Raw genomic sequence first — 21125 nt, 5'->3', positions numbered from 1 at the left:
TCAGGCTTGCTAATGTAGCGCCACAAACCACACACTGCAACTTAACTTGTCCAGCAACTGCTATCCATGTTAACCCAAAGTGTCACACAACTCTTTCCAGTCTTTGGCCTTGCTGCACTGCATTCACTCATAAAAGTTCACTTTTAGGGTACTTTGTTCGCATCACACCGTCTTATGACTGTCATTCTTGCAACCTTTTCAATCATTAGTTTTCACATGGGCACCTTGGTTATTCTCTTTATTTGCTTGGCTCATCATTTTATTCCATTTTGCATCTAATATGCTTAAGTTCAGGGTTTCATTTAATTCTACATTCAGTATGCATTCATGCTGTTTTTTACGTTTCCATTCAGTTCAGTATTCAATGTGCATTTGTTCTGCTGAAGTTTACATTTCCAACAATCGGACTTTAGAAAACGTTCTCTCTGAGACAAGCGACCACTCTGATACAAAGTGTTCCCTCTCAAACTTCAACAATGGAAATGTTCTGGCTAATTTACTTGCTTACCAATTTTGACTGGGTTTGTCATCAGTCAGAAACTCACTGGACCCATCAATAACTTTCACAGCAACGCAGTGCACATAAACCTCTGCATCTGATGTTAGGGGTCACCCTTCTGCCCTCGGACACTCCTGTGTCTAACCAATACAGGAGAAAGAGCACTTTCGTTCAAAGGGAAGGGGACGGCCTCTCCACACGGTTCCCTTCTCCTCCTTCAGTCTGCCCCAAGGAGACCCAGCTCCCACGCTACACTTTGTGAGACCACCTCTCTCTGCAGTCCCCAGCGTCTCGGCATTCTGCAAACAGCAGACCGACTCGCAGAAGTTACCTCAAACGGCTCGCCTCTTCTCAAAGCAGGTCACCTGCTGGTCTTCACCACACAGGCCTCCCTGTTGCTCTCTGTGGCGTTCTCTACCTCTCAACCAAATAGAAACCAAACTATTGTAAACATCTGCATAACGTGGTGCACTTACACTTAAACGCCCGCCTAATAGCATTACTGTGATACTGTTGCATCAAGAAAGTGTGCCTAAAAGCGTATCTGTGGTATAGTTGCATCTTGAAAGGGAAACTCACTGTTGATTTTAGATTGAGTGCCTAATACCCTCTGTGTGCAAAGTGGAATTTAGAAATGTGCCTATTAACATGCCCTGGTTGACTTTAGAATATGTGCCAAATACCCTCTCTGTGCAAAGTGGAATTTAGAAGTGTGCCTATTAACATACCCTGGTTGACTTTAGAAGTGTGCCTAATAGCGTGCCCCGGTTGACTTTAGAATGTGTGCCTAATACCGTGCCCTGGTTGACTTTAGAATGTGTGCCAAATACCCTCTCTGTGCAAAGTGGAATTTAGAAGTGTGCCTATTAACATGCCCTGGTTGAATTTAGAAGTGTGTCTAATATCCTCCTGGTCCAAAGTGGAATGATGAAGTGTGCCTATTAACGTGCCTTGGTTGAATGTAGAAGAATATCCTCTCTGTGCAAAGTGGATTTTAGAAGTGTGCCTGATAGCGTGCCCTGGCTGTCCTTAGAAGTGTGCCTATTAGCATGCCTTGGCTAATTTTAGAAGAGTGTGTCCAATAACCTGTCGGTACAAAGTTGACTCTAGAAGCATATATAACACCACCACTCTGGCATAGCAGAATTTGACAGTGTCCCTAATAACGTCACTGTGCCAAAGTCTAGAAAGTCTGCCCTATATCGGGTGAACAGGTGAAGTGGATGCTCTATATCGGGTGAAGTATGTGGATGGAATGGGTGAAGTATTTGGATGGAACGGGTGAAGTATGTGGATGGAACGGGTGAAGTATGTGGATGGAACGGGTGAAGTATGTGGATGGAACAAGTGAAGTATGTGGATGGAACGGGTGAAGTATGTGGATGGAACAGGTGAAGTATGTGGATGGAACGGGTGAAGTATGTGGATGGAACAGATGAACTGATGTAGAATGGGTGAAGTGGGTGGAACGGGTGAAATGGTAGAACGGATGAAGTAGATCAATGAACGGGTGATGTGCTTGGAACCGGCGAAGTGGGCAGAACTAGTGAAGTGGATGGAACGAGTGAAATGGGTGGAATCAGTTAAGTGAATGGAACGTGTGCTCCACGTGAAGATTACGTATGTGGATGGATGATGCATGGAGTAAGGATAACATAGGTAGAATGAATGAAAAAAGTAGTGCTTAAAATGGTGGAGTGCATAAAATGGTTGAATTACATGGAACGGAGTACATGGAACGGGTGGGAGCGCATGGAACGGGTGGGAGTGCACAGAATCGCGTGACATACATGGAATGGTTTGGAGGGCATGGAAAGTCTGAAAGAGCACTGAAAGGAACGGTCTGAGTGCTTGAAACGGTCGTAATGCACAGAACAGTCAGAGTACATGGAACGGATGAAGTTCATGGAACTATTGGAGTGGGCGCGATCTCAAGCACCTAAAGTAAACCACCATATTCACATCTCCATGCTTACTCTCTTCTTTACACCACCACTCAAATAGAACACAGCGATACTATGACACCATTCGGTATAGCTGTTCTCATACCAACATCTGCCTCATACTCCCCATCACTCTAGCTAAACACTGCTGGTTACACCCCCCCAACCAGGCGTTTTCCTCAGGCCTAATGCGGCCACAATCGGTCTGGATAAATCCTGCCAGAACGAACACATGCTCCTGATCTCTCAACCACCACACGTACCGCTAAGGAGGAGCCATCACATGAATTCCACACCAGCTGCACACATATCCGGTGCTCACACGCACCTTTGACTCTCTCTACTGACTTGAACTTCGGTTCCCAAAGGCGTTCAACCTACCAGCGCCTTCAGACCATACCAATGGTAGATAAGGCGCTATATAAATGCAAAGTAACATAACAAAGTCCAAATAAGCAACATCATATTTACGTGTTTTAGCATTTCTTTTGTCCATTTGCACCTCTCCTTCTGCTTTTAGTTTGAGATTCCTACCATCTTTGGGCACTAGGAAACGATCCAGTTCTATGTGTAATTTCTGAATTTAAAAGCCTGAACACAAAAAAGACCGATTTTTTTCAGCCGTTTTTTAATTGGCTTTAAAATGCTGAAATATCACATACTGCCCTCCTCCTTCCCTATCCACTCACTAACTCATTAATCAGGGGGGTTAACAACCCCAACACCCAATTTCCCCACCCACCACCACCATGAACACACGCATCCTACCACCATACACGTACAGTCCAAAGCTCACCTCTGCCTCCTGCGACTCCGCTGGGGCTCACAGGGCCTTTCGCCTTTCAGCTCCTGCGCGCACTCGTGTGCGGTAGGGGTTTGACAAGTATGATAGTTCTATTTAGAAAGACTAATGAGGGATGGGATGGTAATGCGCTCTGCACCATTAAATTAATGCTAGTAAATGCAAGAAAATGACTTTGTAAATTTAATTTGGTCATGAACAGCCGACACGTGTTTCGACATGCAGGTCGTCTTCAAGGCAGGAGCAATTGCAGTCAAGAAATCTGGAGAATCCCAATGGATGGCCGTGTCCAGTACACAGCAAGAAACGCCAACAATGTCAGGCAGATGACTGTCAAAGTTGAATAAGTGCCGTAATGGCTGGATCAAATATATGGCTCGATCAATCGAGCGGCGCAACAGTAAACGGGGTAATCCCTACAGCATTACCATCCCATCCCTCATTAGTTTATTTTATTATTACCAACCAGGGTGGATTGGTTGGCGGGATCAGAGTGATTGCTGCTTGCACCCATTTTATTTTATAACCCGATTATACTCAAGTATATTCAACTATAATTCAACCAGTGATCACCAGCGCACGGATACCGATTTTCGAATCCACTTGATAATCCTTGCTATTTAGAAAGACCACTCTGTGCAGTCTTTCTAAATCACCCTCCCCAATCGGTACAGTGAAAAAGATCTTACCAACGATCCATCTAAAAAAGGAGCCTGAATCTGTGAAAACATTGCAACCCCCCACTTTAAGTCACGTTATTCAAGTTCTCAAAAATTCAAAATGCTTCAAAAGATTTAAAATGGCAAACACCACATGCAAAGATTTAAAACATGCAACGCGAAAAGGCTGGGGAATTTTTTTTTTTTTTTTTTAAAGTCCCCAAAAGAAACCATGTGAACAGCTTGGGGGAAATAGACTCAGCAACAGCGGGTCAAATACTGGTTGGATTAAAACAAACGCCATATTGATAGAAGTCTCAGAAGACTCCCTGTTCAGATCGGGAAGTTCTAAATCAATTTTTTATTTTTTTATTTTAAGTGTGGTCCTGGACTAGGCCACAGATTGGCAGCGAAAACCACACCTGGATGCACACTGCATAGGAAATTCTTACTGTCAGCAAGTCCTACTACAGATGTCAGGATTTTTGATGGTGCCATTGCTGCTGGGGACTTTGCTGTCCAAGGTGGGATGATAGAGCCAATTTGTGTTCCTGCAATTGAAAAAGTACAATACAAAAATATTATAGACGTACCAGATTGACCGTACCATTATTTGCACACTACACTCTGCCAGTCAGCACACATCCTCCCCAGCACACAAAAGGGACCTAGGGTGCAGGGTCCAACAGGGAAATCTCCAAAGTTCCCCATAGGCCAATCCACCCCAGCTGGCAGAGAGAACAGAGCACATACTTGAAAACGTGACACATACTCAGTCACCGAGACAAAAAATAATAGAGCGAGAGAAAGAGCATCAGCTTGTTATATTTTACCCTTTCAATTCCCTGCCTAGAATGTGTCATGATGCCTACCTCTAAGGAGCCAGGCCGGGCCCAGCAACCCCAGAGGCAGACATCATTTTCCCCAGGGAATTCTCAGCGGGCCCAAGTCGGGGCCCTTTGGACTCAGTCCTGGCGCCTTAGGCGCCAGGCTCATAGCGGACCCCAGTCATGGCGCCTTAGGCGCCAGGCTCATAGAAGAGGATATGTGTTTAAGTGCTTGGGTGCACACTTACCTGATGCAGACCTTGCTGCTTCATCCAGGCCCTCTTGAGGCCTGAATGGGACTACTTAACCTGTAGGACTACTTCACCACCCGGGTGTGGTCGGGGAAGGATACATACCAGGAACTTCTTCCAAGGCTATTTAAACCCCACCCGAACAGCCACAGGTGCTTCGCGTTGTTCTGCACCTAGCAGCTGGACGCTCACCGTGTCAGCTCCTGCATCCTGACTTCAGCCACGCCTGCCAGCACCCTGGGACACCTGCAAGGGGAGAAAGGAAGAGAATAGGAGAAGAAAAGCCCTTACCTGCTAAATCTGCATCCCGGAGTCATTTCTCCAACGGCCCTGAAAAGGAAGACATCATTTTAAAGGCATTTTGTTTCGATCACTGCAGCGCTGCATTTTACTCACCTTTGCAAGGCGCTTCCATCTTCAGCAGCGATCTTGCGGATTCAGCTACGCCCCGGCACCTAGAGGAAAAAAGACAAGAACAAAGGTGAGAGGGAGAAAAGGAATAAGGAAAGTTCAGTTTCCTTTTAAGTCTTACCTGTTGGATTATTCCCACTGCATTTCGGGTCCTGCCGCTTCCTGGCATCTCCGGACCCCGGCCCCTATGGGGAAAAAAGACAAAGACATTGAATGAGCGAATGCAAAGACATTACCTGAGCGCTCATCCAGAACTGTTTCACTTCGGGTCGGCGCCATATCTCCGGCACTCCGAACCCCGGCCCCTAAGGGGAAAAAGACATAAGCATTAGCGCTTGCTGCAATTAGACAACGAACATTATTATTAAGTTTGAGCTTTTGAACAGAACTTTTACAGCGCCTTACCTGAACAGTCAAGCTTACCTGAACTTCCATCATTCCTCAATCCAGTGAAGTAACTGGGTTTCAACGCGCCCCTGCATCAGAAGCAGGATGGAGAGCTCATCCTTCCAAACCCTAAGGTGAGGCTTCACGGGGAATCGTGGAGGAGGTATCGTGGAGGGTTGGAAGGGATTGGGAGGCTTGAGCATTGTTCCACAGTTGGTGATACTCCCCTTTCACGCACAGGAGGGTATCCAACGAGCCAGGGAAGCCAGAATAGAGGGGCCCTTCCTGTCCATCTTCAGAGTTCTGCGCCTTCGACGCCGCGCCTCCGCGGGAACCAGGTGAGCATTACAGAATAGTTGAGAAGTCCAGTCTACTGGCATTCCAATCATTCATCTACATAATTACATAGGATCCCACCCGGTAGTTCTTAACTCAGTGAGCTAACTTTAGGAAACATCGAGTAATAGCCACGTAGCTTTTACTGCAGTTCGGTGGCAGCGCTGACATAGCAGCAGACTGCCGCGGATGTCATGCCAGACACGAGGGCCCCTGGCTTCTCTGCAACATATGGTGAGCCATTATATACATTAGTTCCACTTTAAATGACATCTATGGCAGTGGTGCACCCAAAGTACTGTTAGTAATTCATTGATTTTAGTACATCAAGGGATACATAGATTCGCTCTATAGTAGATGGCTACCGGGGTAGCTCAGCAGGTTGACAAACCGTGGCTGAGACGTTATACATGGAAAATATAATTAATGTGTATTGATATATATTGTTGTTTCTTTTAATGTGTTTAAGGTTGAATTTAACCAAAACAATTAAAACAAAAAAAATATATGCAAAACTTAATCGAATGACTTTTTGCAATTACTTACAAAAAAGGAAGTGCTATAACAATGTGTTTGGACATGGGATGGGTTGGGCAATGGGTTGGGTTATTTCTGCCTCTGTAGTGAAAACCAAATGTTGGCACCCATGAACCCAGTTTAATTTCCTGATAACTGCTGTCAGCACAACAGAAGCATTTATTTGTGATCAAGCAGTTTGCTAAACATAGCATCTTCATAAATATAATCTGTGATAAAACACAAAGCAAGAGGCACACAAAATAACAGAGTATTGGTGCAGTGCTGCGACAATTATAATTTTTTTAATTAAAAACACATCTCAAAGAAAACTAGTGAACACAAGTTTCAGCAGCGTTTGAGTTTAGAAATACTTTTTTTCCCTATAAACGTGTAAAATGCACACTTTAACAACAATAATGTATCCAGCATGTAGAATGCCCGCTTTCAACAGTGATCCCTCTCCACCCGTCCCCGCCACAGTGATGGTCGTGGTCCATTGATTTCCGTGGTGTCCCTTTCAGGACAGAAGAAAACAAACGGGATGAGTAAACAGAGCCAGGAAATGCACAAGTGACGGCTGGGGAAAGGAGCACCACAAAGATTAGGTCACCGAGCCCCCAGTTTCCCTCTGCGAAGCTGGGAGGCTTGGTAAAGCCTGGTCATGGCTGAGGCGGGCCGGGTCCCAAGATCCGGCCACACATCTGATGCCGGATCTCGGACCCGGCCAGAGCCGTCCCATGGACCAGAGGGGTGACAAGACAGAGGGGCAGCCAAGGCAGGGGGGCCGGTGTTGCAGGATATCCGGCTCCCCCACGGCAGATTGATGGAGCCCAGCAATCTGCTGTGGGGGAGCCAGATATCCTACAACACCAGCAATGCATGCTTCTGTCCCCGCTCGCCTCCTTCCCCCGTGGTCCCCAAAGTGGGGGCACCAGCATTGCAGTGATCCGGCCCCATGCTCGCCTCCTCTCCCCACGCGTCACTTTCATGGGTCCAAAGGGGAGAGGGAAGCAGAGGGACCAGCAAAGGCCTGAAACGCTTGCTCCCCAGTAACCCCTCCAAATGTGGTGTGGGGGGCTGAGCCGGGAAGCAGCATCCCTTACCAGGCAAGGTGACACTGGCAGCACCAACAACGTACAGTGGATGCACCATCCAAAGGCAGGAAAGCGTCCATCCAGGCTGCGTTCATTTCCTGTTTTGTGGCCACGCCGCACGAACTGGGCATGGGGGACCAGTGGCTCACCATGGAGTTAAATGAGGAAAAAAAATAAAAAAGTATTTTCTCTTTTTTCATCGTCCTGGATCACACGCCCCACAGACTGAAGAACTCTGCCTACAGTATGGCTATTTTAAAGGCGAAATACTCAATTGTTATCTTTCTGGTAACACTACATAGGAGTCTGCATTCTGACTGTATACTAGCAAAGTACACATGAACATGCAGGAATCTAGTCGGTAAAATAACACAGGGAAATGAAGGAACTCTGTCCTATACAGACAGACAGCAGAGGAAATGCCCTGGGGTGGGTGGAAATAAAGATATCTTGTGGTACAAACAGACTCTGGCTGGTACAGCTCAAAGCACTGCCTGGCAGCACTGCGCGGTAAAGTTAGGCACATACCCTGCAATGTTTAAATCAGAAATCCTCACCTCGTAAAGGCAGTAAAGTTACAGAATCATGCCAAGGGAACTTCAGCCCCACCAGCTGCTCTTCTTACAGAGCTCCGAGCTTGTCCCCCACTCCCGTGGCTGCAAGTATATCATCCCCAGCGCAGGAGGGCTCGGTAGCCCCAGAGACATCCAAGCCCGCGTGATCCTGTGCAGCAGTACAGATAAAGAAGCAAGCATGCGGCTGTGGTAAAAATGGTATTGACATGGGGCTTCATTTCCAACTAGGTGAGCGCACTGCTGTTTTAAGAGTGAAAGTCGTGTTGCGCAGATAAGGGTGAAGAAAGATGGCGTATAAACCAACTTGCTGCTGGTAGCTGAATTTGAAAAAACATTTTCCCTGAAATTCCATCAGCGTGCACGGCACAGACACAAGTCACTTCTATTTGGAGGCAGGGGGATAATACCAGTCAAGAAGACACACAAATATCCGCTGTGGCTGCAGCCAAAACCAAAATAGGAAAAACAAACCCAAAAAGGCACCCAAAAAGGCACTTAAATATACCTGGCACTTTGAAAAACTTCTGAAATGTATAAGCGCCTTTGAAATACACAATAAAAAATAAATACCTGCCCGTATACAGCATGGAATGGGTCTTCCTGCGTGATTCTCTTCCTAAGCACGCAATGGCGACCTACGTGAAAACGTCACAACGTCTTAACAGAAATATGTCATGACACTGTAAAGGCATTTTAGAAAGTATCTGCAAACTTTTAAACAAACACACCATTGGCCATTGATTTCCTGAAATGCCCAATCCGAACGCCGGCAGGTGGACGCCGGCCCCCTCCCCAAGGCCCACCTTCTAAGGATCCCGTTTGTTCCCTGTTCTTTATCGGAAAATGCAGGACCCCCGTACCCTGTGATCTCTGTTGTGCACCCGCACCCTCCCCTGTGCCCCATGATCTTTTGTGCCCCCCACCCCTCCCCTGTGTTGTCTGTTGACCCACACCCCTCCTTTGTCCCCCGTGATCTGTTGTGCCCTCCTCCCCATGATCTCCGTTGTGCCCCACACCCTCTCCCCTGTCCCCAGTGTTGTCTGTTGACCCCCCAACCCATCCCGTCTTCCCATGTTCCCTGTTGTGCCTCCAACCCCTCCCGTCCCTGTGTTGTCTGTTAAGCCCCCACACCTGTGTTCTTTGTACCCTCACTCCCTCCCTTGTTGTCTGTTGAGGCCCCCCTGCCTTGTCCCGCCTTGATTCACCATGGTCTACCCATCACTGACTTGTTGCCAATGCATGGATCTGACTTTTGGGACACTGACTCTTGGTGCCTCACCTTCTCAACTCGTATGCATGGTGGCCCCCAGGCAAATCACCCATCTGCGCGAGAAATACCCCCTCCCCAATATTGCTCCGCCTGTACTTTAAGTAAATCTCACTGTGATGGCGAAGGGAGGAACGCGCTGTGCCCAGCCCCACTCTATAAAACGCATATCCCCTGGGGCAAATCGCCCATTTGCGTGAGAAAACCCAAACAGGAACTGACTCCACCTTACCTTTAAGCAAATATAACCCCTGATTCACATTACAAAACCAAAACACACAGAAATACCCCCTTCCCAATATTGCTTTGCCACTCTGCATTAAAGTAACACTCTTACAAAACCAAAACACACAGAAATACCCCCATAGCTCTCAACTCACCCGCTTTTGGCGGGTGTCACCCGCCTTCAAAGCAGACGAATCACCCGCCATGTCCCTCATACGCCCATTCACTTCAATAGGCCTCTCACCCGCCAAAAAGAAAATCGGGTGTTTTCACCCGCCTAGGTGACAAAAAAGGTTGGGAGCTATGTACCCCCCTTCCCAATATTGCCACTCTGCATTAAAGTAACAATCAACATGAGATAACTTTAAGATTTACCATAAACCAAATTCAAGGAATAAATAAAAATCAACTAAACGAAATGTAGGAGTCTGTTCTGCAGAGTCCTGCCTTCCCTTGCCTTCCCGCTCCCTCTTGCTGGTGCAAAGCCACCTTGTCTTGCTCGTGCAAAAAAGATGACGAAGTGAGCGCTGCAGAGCACGTGATACAGAGCAGCCCACGTGATACAGCAGCCCACGTGATACAAGTAGAGGCGGAGCGTTGCTATGGTCCGTTTCTCGAATGGGAACTAGACACTACCCTTTACAAAACGCTCATGTCCTGATTCTAGGCAGCATCAGGTGAGTGCATACGATCCAACTGATCGTGTAGTGAATTTTATATGCATTTGTTTTAGCATCCATTAACGTAGACGTTCTCACCCGTTTGTTCATATATTGTTAAGAGGAGCCCTTTTGCAACCTCTAGGAATGCACGTTGAAGCTATAATTCGTTGTATTCTACTTATCACGTGTTGAAATTAAACATTGTAAGTACGTGACTTTCTAAAAATCTGGTTTTGAAATTACTCAGGGCAGCCTGTTGTTGTTGTTATGGTAGACACAGTAGCTGCTCCGAAGCTCATTTACGGTACTGTTCAGGCTCTGGAATGCTCGCACACGCAGTAACTGCTGTGCAGCCGCTACACAGACCCTGCTCAGGTGTAAGTGACTACATATATAATAATACCTGCACAGGCTAATGCGCACAGACTAACTGCTGTGCAACTACTACACAAACCCTGCTCTGGTATAAGTGACTACATATCTAATAATAACCTGCACAGGCTAATGCTCGCAGACCAACCTCTGTGCAGCTACTACACAGACCCTGTACATATATAATAGTACCTGCGCAGGCTAATGCCCACAGATGCAGTAACTGCTGTGCAGCTACTACACAGACCATGTACATAAATAATATTACCTGCGCAGGCTAATGCTCGCAGACGCAGTAACTGCTGTGCAGCTGCTACACAGACCCTGCTCTGGTGTAAGTGACTACATCTATAATAATACCTGCACAGGCTAATGCTCGCAGATGCAGTAACTGCTGTGCAGCTACTACACAGACCCTGTACATATATAATAGTACCTGCTCAGGCTAATGCTCGCAGACGCAGTAACTGCTGTGCAGCTACTACACAGACCCTGTACATATATAATAGTACCTGCACAGGCTAATGCTCGCAGACGCAGTAACTGGTTTGCAGCTACTACACAGACCCTGCACTTGTGTAAGTGACTACATATATAATCATACCTGCGCAGGCTAATGCTAGCAGATGCAGTAACTGCTGTGCAGCTACTACACAGACCGTGCTCTGGTGTAAGTGACTACATATATAATACCTACGCAGGCTAATGCTCGCGACGCAGTAACTGCTGTGCAGCTACTACAAATACCCTGCGCTGGTGTAAGTGACTACAAATATAATACCTGCGCAGGCTAAGGTGGGCAGACGCAGTAACTGCTGTGTAGCTACTACATACACCCTGATCTGGTGTAAGTGACTACATATATAATAAGGCCTGGTTCTTGACCCGGTGAAACGGGCGGCTGCCCCGGGCTGCAATTCCCCCAGTCCATTGAGGGTGAGGTTTCCCTGGGTGTGGGGCGCAATTGTCGTGGGGAAGAGTAGCCGCAGCACAGTAGCTGCAGCTGCTGACTGGCAGTCACATAGTACTTGTGTAATGTTATGGAAGTCAGAGGCTCTCTGAACTTTCGTGCCACTTCGGGTGGGGGCATAAAAGGGTGCCTTTCCTGATGGCCACCTGCCCTTGTAATCAAGCAGGAACAACACACTACGGTGGAAAAAAGACGGCTGCATTTTGAGCATTGCCAGCTTCCCGTCCCGGCACTCCAATTGCTTTCAACACAGACCCGGCGCAAAGAAAGAAGACTGCATCCCCCCCCCCCCCCCACGACTCGCTTGTGTGCAGAACTACTCAGAATGAAGGTAAGTACAGCCCGATGCTTCTGTTGACATTTTAGAAAATGTAACTTTAAACTGTGTACATATCGTTCGGCTGGTGCTCAAACAGTAGTTTGCATAGTTCAGAGTGCGTTCTGGACAAGAACGGGTAAATGGGAATATTTTGTTTTACACTTTCCTGGCCCAGATTCTTTTCCAATGTGTAGACACCTGCCTTGGTTGGATCGAGTGGGTTTATTGGAATGTTCTGGGCACTGTCAGCCACATCCTTTCTTCTTTGCTGGTTTTAATTGGACAGGTTTGAAACTTGGTACTGTTTTCTGCAGTTCGGAAAACTTCATTTGTTTAGAGTTAGGATTCGGGACAGGAACATATGGAACTAATTACAATTCTTTTCATGGTTCCCTTGAAGTTTTATCCCCATGCAAATTGTTCTTCGTCCTATCTTTTACTGAGTTGGCTGCAGTGGTGCAGCTAGGATTTCTCGACAGGGTGAACCTGCGCTGTGTACACGTGGGCCTATGGTAAAGTTCCCCATGAACCAAGGGGAATATATTTGATGAGACGGTTTGTTTGCTTTTGCTCGGTCCCGCGGACAATATCCAAGTTTGAGCTTTGATGGCATATCTTTATTTCATTGTTTAGAACAGCAAAATGGTACTCCTTTTATCGGCAGGGCAAGGATGATGGGCAGAAAGGTTCTGGCCAGAATTCGAATACGCAGGCAGTGCGAAGATCTCTGGAGGTTTACATGCATTTGTATCTGGCCCTATAAGATGAGCCCCTCGCATGGACAGATAAATGTTTTCTGCTGCAAACAGTAATCTGCATACAGAATAACTCTGAAGTGTGAATGTTTGACCACTAGCAATGCAGTGAGACCAATGCCCACTTTTTGTCACATGCCTTTGTTCTTACTCTTCTTTCTTTAAAATAGGCAGAAGAAGCACTCTTTAATCCACTTTTACAGGGAGCTGCCATTTTTATGCGTTTCATTTTTCATTCCTGTAAAGGTTATATAAACAGGCCTTCAAGTACCAGAATGCAATCTTATGTGAGGTTTATTATTTCAGGCCAGAAATTGGACTACTTTAGATCCTGTTCTTGTCCTATGGGTTGAATAACTTTGAAAAGTTCTAAACGGGCCCCTGAAGGCCATGTGCGATGGACGGATGGTGTAGTGAATGGGTTCCACTTCTATTTAAAAGGGTTTCTGCCATTTAATAAGTGACCAAATGTAAGGTGTCTTTCACTGTAAGAGATTATACCCAGCGGGTGTAAGGCTCAAATAAGGACGGCCATGCAGGCAGAGTGAAAGAGATTAAAGTGGGACAGAAAATTAGATAGTCAAGGAAAAGGTGAGGACAGCGAGATTAAGAAAGGGGGGACAAAAGAGAGGGAAAATATAGGCCCTATAGGGGAAGCAAAATGGGGGCAGAGATTGCATGTGAGAAGGGGAGGCTATGGATGGTTAAAGGGCAAGAGTTAGATGGAAGAGAGCTGAGGGTAGGGGTAGAGGAGTTGAAATGTAATTGGGAGAGAGCACTGTGACCAGGACTGGGTAGAGACCTTTGTATCACCATTGCTGTGAAATGCACACCAGAATGTACACATTGGCTAAGCTGCAGGGCTGCAGGAGGACTCTATGAAGTGGAGTCCAGCCCTCAATACTCACATTAGCTGAATGCCTCCTTTTGAGGTTTTGTCAGAAGAGTTGTTTGCTGACTAGTAGTTTCCTTTGGCACAGAGCACCCTCCGGGTACTGAAAAGAGAACACTCATAGATGTGCCAGTAGTCAGGCTGTAGTGACCTGCAGCCTATGTGGGAAGTTGGTCCCAGGTGAAGTGAGGGATGATCTCACTCTCAGGCCACACCCTGCTTTTTTTTTACTTTGGTGTGCCTTGCTTCACTCTGGCCTAGCAACGCTCCTGTGGTGTTTTGGTTCCTCACATCTGTATTGTTCCTTTTTGCATTCTTAATGGTTAAATCAAAGACCATTCAGTTGAGGAATATTGTATTAGATCTATTTGAGTTTCTGGTCAGATGCTACCTGCCTATTTGATTTGGAGGCTGGCATCTGTACTGTAGATAAGTAGGATATTTCCACTGTATGGCTATGTGAAATGAGTCAAAGACTGTGATCGAGACCTTCTGCCCTTCCGCACAAATGGAACTATCTGAAAGCACTGTCACTTTAAAAGTGACTTTCAAATGACAAACAGCACTACAAAAACTGCTCAACAATCTGACCTGATTTGACCCGTTTGAGGTCATTGGTGAGATGGAATTGAAAGGAAACCCTGTAAACAATGTGCCATATGGTCCTAATTCAAGCAGCCCTTTCTCTGAACCAAAGGTTATTGCCTCTCGCAAACCTTAAACTGCAGTTCATGGTAACGAGTGGAGTTTCCAGACTACCCTTTTACCCCATCTGCCAATTCAGAGCCTTGTTTGTTGTTGTTGGGTTACAGCGTATTTGGTTGAGAGAGGGATTTGGTTGAGAACTGGTCAGCCAGTGGTAGGAAATGGCATAAATCGTATTTGTCCAAATGCTAGAAAAGTTTTGTTCAAATAGGTATAGCCATGATGTAGCCTCTCCAAATTTGGCCCACTTTCAACTAAGTGCCTTTTTAGAATGGAGCCTCCTTACCGCTACTTTGCTTGGCAATCAATTCATCATTTAAACCGAAAATAGTGTTTAAAAAACGTTTTGGGGGAGTTTGGATTATTCCTAACAAGAATATTGCAACATGTCATAATTGGACCATACTTTCTGGATATTTCTTTTACTTCAGGCATTTGAACGTACTGGCAATGTCAAAACCAATAAGCCTTTTGGGAGCACATAACCGGCAGAGAAAAAAACAAGAAGTGGCGCAAGTTATCAAAAGTGTCAAAGTACTGTCTTAATTGTTCTGGGGGTCAGATAAGACTTCAAAAGAAGTAGATAAGCGCCCTACCCAAGGCCAGGCAACAGACATTCCTGAGGAAACGGTACTGCCTGTTGTCATGCCACAAGTTTCAAGAGGCCTCAAGAACCCAAGCATTAGAGGGCAATGATGACCAACAGGAACAATGCACTAAAACGTGTTGGTTTGAAGACATTTCTTTATGGCCTAAATCAATGCCTGGACATGTGTGTGATCAAATGGTAATGGAAGGGCCATAGGCTATGCCACCTATTAGTTATTCATACCCAAAAATATTTTGGCATTTCGTGGCTCTTCAAACAAGTTACTTCTCCAAACAATGGACATTTCTTAGGCCTTGTTGAACTACTAGCGAAATTTTTTCCGATCATGATGGATCATGTGCACCGAGTGACCTCACAATAGATCCACAGTCACTATTGCAGAAATGCCATTCAGAATGAACTAATTAGTTTAATGGGGTCTCAAGTAAAGAATGCAATTTTATAAAGGTTGAAGGCTGCAAAATATTTCTGTTATTTTGGATTGTACTTACATATATCAGCCACACTGTCTTACACTGTAAGGACTGTGTACAATACAGGCAAAGACATTTCTGTGAAAGAATATCTTATAGGGTATCACCCCGCAGACGACACATCTGGTGGAGGACTTGCAAACCTTCTGTATTCTGAAATGTCAGAATGCCGTCTAGAGATGGACAACTGCTGTGGTCAGGGGTATGATAATAGTGCAAACATGATTGGTGTAAACAAAAGGAGTCCAAGGGTGAGTTCTTGAGCAACACCCCTGTGCATTTTCTAACCCATGTGGCTGCCACAGTTTAAATTTGGTGGTTGGCGATGCTTCCAAATCTTCTGTGGAATCTGTTTCTCTTTTTGGTGTACTTCAGAGACTCTATAATTTGTTTGCAGCTTCAACCAAACGCTGGAGCATTCTCAGTGAGCATGTAAAAAAATCTTTCCTTGAAAAATGTCATGAGAGCTGTGCGGTATCAATTTGTTGATATACACACAGCACTCATGAGCATTGAAGAAAAAGTCAATGACCCAACATTGTCTTCGGAAGCTAAATCCCTTGCTTTACACTTGGAAGATTTTAGTTTTATTTGTACTTTAGTTGTGAGGTATGACCTTCTATTTCAGGTGAACATTGTAAGCAAATCCATGTAGTCCAAACACATTTATTTGTCGGCCTGCAATGATCTGCTTAAGAACTGCATTGCCTTTGTCAAAAGTTATAGGAGTGTTAGTTTTGAGTCTGCTGTAGCAAAAGCAAAAGAAAGAGCCTTACTTTTAGATGTTGACCCTACTTTAAAGGCAACTAAACGGCATAAGAAAAAAAGAAAATATTTGCGTATGAGACTCAGACGAGACCCCTCAGAATGAAGAAGAACTTTTTAAAGTAACAGTATTTTATACCCTGATTGACGCCGTAACTACTTCGCTTGAAAGGTGCTTTTCCCAGTCGTCTGTGCATAATACAAGCTGGGGTTTTATGTACAACGTAAAGCTCTTGCCTGGAAAAGAACTGATACAACTGTGCAAGCACCTGGAGCAATTGTTAGCAAAGGGTGGTGATAGTGCACCAGAATCTGATATAGATGGTTCCCAGGTGGCTGAGGAACTGAGCGTGATGGTGGAAATGCATTGGAGTGACAGGGCCTCCCTGTCCTTGGCCTGTAGTCAATTGTGTTCTGTATTGTTTTCTTCCCAGGAGTCCATGTGGGACTCCTGGCAGTGCAGCTCTTCCTGTTTTTCGTTTGGTGTACAGACCCATGGGATACCCTTATGGCACCCATGCATGGTGGTACAACCCTTTGCCCCTAGTGTATGTTTTTGGGCACCTGTGTGTGGGCCACAGAGCAGGGTTGGGGCTGGTGGCAGCTCCATGCTGAATTTGACAGGTACTCTGAGTATCCCCCATTTTGGGATACCCAGGCGTTACCATTGGAATCAGTTGATTCCTGCTAGGAAACAAGATGGCCCCTGTGGCCTCTTGCTTTCTATTGCCTGTTACCTTGTTTTCCCAAAGTCCTTGGAAGCCCTGACTCTGTCCCTTCCCCCTGACTGGCTGTTGGGTGGAAGTTCCATATATGGTGTTGTTGTGAAGTCCAGGCCAGACTGGCTGGAGCCAGTCTGGCCTGGCTCCAGCATACAGTCATTCCCAGTGACTGTATGTTGTGGGTACACCCTGTGGGTGGGACCTGGGTGAATGGAGTGTGTGACCAATATGCACTTCCTGTTGTGGATGTCTGGTTTCTAGTATGCAATACAATGACTGAGACAGCCCTGCCCGACTGGTATGAATGCAGTGTGTAGTGTTGAATGGCTGGGTACTTGTCCCAATACCCATTCCTTGTTGTGAGTGTCTGAGAGGGAGGATAATGGCCTGAATGCACTGTATGCCTGATTGGCTGACTGACTGCTGAATGCCCTTCTGAGTGATTGTTTGCCTGAGTGTGACCCAGCGGAATGAATGAGAGATCAACTAGTATATCTGGGGGCCTCTCGCTGCTAGAATTCTTTCAGAAGCTGAAGTTGAAACTGACGCTTAATCTTGAAGCCGAGCCTGAAGAAGAAGGTTGACTGCTGTCTCCCTTCACTGAAAGCCATCGAGACTGATCCAAGAGAGGACCTGGTTAGGTGCCCTCTTCCCATGCTCTGAGGGACTATCGAGCACCGCTAAACCTTTGCCAAAGCTATCTGGAAGTCAGACCCTCGACAGGCTGCCGACAGGAGACTGGGACCGCCGAGGAGAACGAAGATAAGCACCAGACATCCGCGCACCGTCGTCGACCAGGGTTCGGAGGGTTGCATACCCGCTGGAGGCCCGTCGAAGCCGTGTTGCCCAGAAGAGGGGACCGATTAACGCCATGCTGCCGACGACCGGAGCTGCAACGCTCCTTTGCCTAAGACTTTTGATTCAAGGACATGCTCGTCTGCACTGCCGCCGACCTTATCCCGCCAGAGAAGGCCAGGCCGTCGACGCGCTGAGGAGCATCCGCCGGTGTGTTTCCCGCCACCGAAAGACCGTAGAGACGTCGGACGACTCGACACCCTTGCTGGGCCACAGTTCTTCACAAACTCTTTGCGGTCCTGAACTATCGACATCGAGGTGCCCCGCACACCTCTTCCTTGCAGGACATCTTCAAATCATCGTCGACGAGCACTGCTGGGACCGAAGCTGCGGCCTCGACACCCAGTTCCCTTTCTTCGAGGGATCTTGACGATCCGTGGCTACTGCTTTAAAGGGAGCCGCTCAAGAAGGATCCGTCGACGACTCGTTGTCGAACTCTGCTATTCCAGGTACATTGGGGTGGTAGAAACATTATAGAAGGAAATACGATTTATAGAACAATATATGGACTGGGCTTGTAGTATATCTTTATTTTACATGTTGCCCAGGTGGGGAATTGTCTAACGGTAGAGGCCAGTATTCTGCCAGTTGTTCTAACCAACTGCTTTCCTTCCTATATCTATTGTTGGTTACCTTTTATTAAGTGATTTGTGTGACATTTAACTAGAGTACAGTTGATGCACTTTAGTGGTATCTAATGATAATTGTGGTACCACTGTATATATTTGCCATTGTAGATTTACTGAGCACAAAGTGAGTTATTGTGATTGTGTATATAACCTTGAAACCTTAATTATATAGAGGCTGTGTTTTAACTAATACAGTGTGTGGACATTCCTTTGTGGGTGCTTGGGGACTACACTGTACTTAAGAACCAGCCTGCATCACCTCCTGAGAAGCTAGGCCTTGATTGCTCGTCCATTGCTACCAACAATAGAGAATCTTGGCTGGGGTCCTCTGTGCCTGACCTCTACCATATAGAGAGCAGAAGTACAGACCCCCCTCCAGTCTTTACACTGAGACATCCAGCCATCGCTTCAGAAGAGTTATTTTATGCCCCTTGAAGCTTTGCAGCACAGCACATTCATCATACAAAAACCCATTGGTTGTTTCCAAATGTGTGAGTTGCCATGAGGCTCTTACTAACAATTACAATTACAGTGGTGAGAGGAGCTTTAGTAAATTGAAACTGATAAAGACATACTTGCACTCCACAATGGCTGAGGAAAGGCCACCAGCCCTTGCAAAAATTTCAATTGAGAGTGAACATGTTGTAAAAAATGGATTATGCAGCAGCAATAAATGCTTTCGCAGCAGCAAAGTCAAGGGGAGTGCCCTTAACATAGACAAAAAGATGGACACAAAAATTTAAAAGTAGTATATACTGTTTGTGTACTCTGCTTTGTTCGAGGAATTACTGCAAAGTTGTAATAAAACCAATTTGATTTGTTTAGCAGTGATTTATTGACCTTGGGTAGGAGTTACTTAACAGTGTAGTTTGGGAGTGGCTCGCAGGGCGGGGGTGGGGGCGCTTTCTAGTGTTTCGACCTGGGCACCAAATGGACTAGAATCTGCCCTGATAATACCTGCAGAGGCTAATGATTGGAGACGTGTACTGTCTCCAGCTTATTTAGTTTCGTTATGTCCCCCTTTCACCTCTTGCAACGATTCGGACAGTCCTGCTCGCATCATTCTCAACTGCGACTGAATGGTGTTCGCTATCTTGTCCCCAAAATCCTGAAAGCATTGGCGAAGGACCTCCTGTGTGACCACTTAATCTTTTGCAGTGTCTGCTAGTGCACCCAGATCCCCTCCTGACCTCCCACAGCCGGTACCTCGCTGTCTCTGCGCCAGAGTCTCTGCAGATTGCCCTCCTGTGGTTTCTTCACAGACTTGGGGGCAGATTTCATGTCCTTCCCTTTGTTTTTGGACATAGTGCGTAGGCAGGTCTGATTTGGGGGGGCGGGGGGGGGGTATCCCTGATATTGTTTCGCATTCTTCTGACATCTTCTGAAATGTTTTTTCAGGGCCTAGGAACCTCCTCCCTCCGCCGCTTTGTGGGTCTGACCTTGACTGTGCCGGGGGGGGTGGAACTCCCCTCTTACTGTGCACAGTGGAGCCACTGTTTGTCCTCCTTTTCGGGTTTCACTCTGCCCTGACCCCGACCAAATGACCTCTCCCTTATTCTTCCTTGCCCTCCATGGATGTAGATGGACTCTTTAGCCCTTTATTCGGCTTCAGGATTGGCCCGGGGAGGCCAGGGCCCCACCGGCCCCTATCTCCTATGCGTGCAGCGCCTCTTTCTCCCTTGTCTGCCTTGCTGTGCTTCTGGATGGGGGTGCGCTGGCTGAAGCACTATATGCAGTTCCAAAATCCAAAATATACCTCAAATGGGCCTCCAGCCACCCTGGCTACAACACCACAGGGCCTCCATTGGTCTTCTCTGCAAAGTGCTGGCTTCAAAGCTTGGGCAGGAGCCCTCTCACCACGCCCCCCCACTCCTCAACGTCACTCTGCTCAAAGCTGGTGATCACTGCCTGCGGATCACTGCGTGTACTGGCCAGCCTCTGCCTACTTGCACCCTTTCCTTGGGCCAGGGCGCACGCTGACCTGTGATGGTTCTCCCTCAAGGGGGGGGCAGGGGGAGTTGAGCCAGTCAGGCTCGCCGCCTTCCTGCCTCTTCGCTGTGCGGCCCCTGCCAGGCCTCTTGGCCACTCTGGGTGCTCTTCTCCGCTCTGCAGCTCTCGGCAGTGGGCTACTGGTATGGCCCCCCCAGGCTCCCCTGATCTCTCTCCTATAAGACGTAGCTTCGCCGTCGCGGGGGCGGGTCGGTACCACCTCATTTGTCCCGCTGGTGTTTGCCAGCAGGGGAGCCCATGCTCCATGAATCCAGCCCCAGTGGGCCTCCAATATCGCAGGCAGCTCCTGTACTGACGGGCTCCTCCACCGTCCGACAGCAGCTGCATTCCTTCACCCCGCTGCCCTGGTTCTCCCTGAGTGTTTTTTCTTGCTCGCGGTCTGCGAGTGTGTCTCTCAGCTTGGCCTGCACTGCCAACGGGCACAGAGCCCCCACTCCTCAGACACTGCGGAGATGAAGGCCACACACCCGCCTCTGCCAAAGTCCCCCAGCGATCCGGCCTGTTGCACTCCACCACCGCAGCCTACGTTGATAAATCTCACCTGGTGAAGGCTCTTATAATCTATCTTTATTGTCTTTGGCCCTGGGGTGT

At 47.0% G+C, this 21125-nt stretch overlaps 1 protein-coding gene across 8 annotated transcripts in view; it reads left to right on the top strand.

The window, feature by feature from the left end:
- Window positions 1-10368: 10368 nt before the first annotated feature.
- BICRAL (BICRA like chromatin remodeling complex associated protein) overlaps window positions 10369-21125 on the top strand; it is a 2181199-nt gene continuing 2170442 nt past the window's right edge. For 6 of the 8 annotated variants that reach the window (XM_069608491.1, XM_069608492.1, XM_069608494.1 and 3 more), the window contains exon 1: window positions 10369-10472. The gene's annotated coding sequence lies outside the window, so the exon portion shown is untranslated. Of the gene's footprint in view, window positions 10473-11965; window positions 12131-21125 lie in introns of all 8 variants that reach the window. The other 2 variants (XM_069608489.1, XM_069608488.1) reach the window with 2 other exon arrangements.

This window comes from Ambystoma mexicanum, chromosome 4q (assembly GCF_040938575.1).
Source record: "Ambystoma mexicanum isolate Mex_15411 chromosome 4q, UKY_AmexF1_1, whole genome shotgun sequence".
NCBI classification, from domain to species: Eukaryota; Metazoa; Chordata; class Amphibia; order Caudata; family Ambystomatidae; genus Ambystoma; species Ambystoma mexicanum.
Note: the sequence above shows the minus strand (reverse complement) of the source record. Positions and strands in the feature narration are given on the sequence as shown.